Genomic DNA, 1,014 nt, shown 5'->3' with positions numbered 1-1,014 from the left:
AAAAAAAAAAAAAAAAAATTGAACATAACTAATGCTTCACTTTTCACTTTTATATATTTAACTCTTTAAAATTGTACATATATTTGTGGTTGTACATTATTTCATTTTTCTCTGCTGTCTGCAAATTTTATCAATTTTAATACAAATGCTTCTTTTTTCCTAAGGGTAGATATTCACATTATATTCATATACATACATATACATATAATTCATTTTTTCTTCTGTGTGTTGCACACTTATGTAAGCATCTTTATTTTTTTCTTACAACAGTGTTATTTTAATATAAATAACTATCAAATCATAAATTTGAGTATTTGTTCTTAGTGAGGTAGTACTGGTCTTAGAAACACAACCACTGAGTTACTCTCCAGACCTACCAACATTTTGAAACAAGATCCCCTAAGTTCCCCACAGAAGCTCAGATTGTTGTTCTCCAGCTCCAAGTTCCTGAATATCTGGGTGTACAGGTGTGTGTTACCACAGCTCATTAAATTTGGAAGAGTTTTATCCAAGTATCAGAATGATCCACTTAATTAAATGATCCATAAAACTTCCACACTTCTTAGGCTGGGCAAGGAGGCACACACCTGTAATCCCAGCTCTTGGGAGGCTGTAAACAGGCAGATCACTATGAGTCAGATCTAGTAGTGGGACCCTGAACATCCTGTAGACCCTTCCCTAAAATACAAAATAAAATAAAAATAAATAGGGGGAAAAAAACTTCCACACTTCTGTCTTTCACAAACTGTTCTCATGGTAGGGCCCTATGAAACAGGACCAGTTCCTCTAGGCCCTTCCCAGCAATGTGTTTGTCCCTCTGATCATGGGTCCCTCAAAGCAATTTAATTTGGTACCTCTAATTCAGTATTTCAAAGAATGCAGCTCTGTTTTATCCATCTCACAAGATAACAAGATAAAAGGTATATTTTATCTGAATATTCTCCACCTTAACTTGGACATGTCCACAATATGACAGAGATGTACTCCACATTCCCAACATTTCTCTCTTGTTTT

General features: G+C 34.7%; 1 pseudogene; it reads left to right on the top strand.

The window, feature by feature from the left end:
* The window catches only part of LOC101569987, a 4,815-nt pseudogene extending 4,025 nt beyond the window's left edge, over nucleotides 1-790 (top strand).
* Nucleotides 791-1,014: the final 224 nt, after the last annotated feature.

The sequence above is a fragment of the Octodon degus genome, unplaced genomic scaffold (genome assembly GCF_000260255.1).
Source record: "Octodon degus isolate 3935 unplaced genomic scaffold, OctDeg1.0 scaffold00268, whole genome shotgun sequence".
Taxonomy (NCBI): domain Eukaryota; kingdom Metazoa; phylum Chordata; class Mammalia; order Rodentia; family Octodontidae; genus Octodon; species Octodon degus.
Note: the sequence above shows the minus strand (reverse complement) of the source record. Positions and strands in the feature narration are given on the sequence as shown.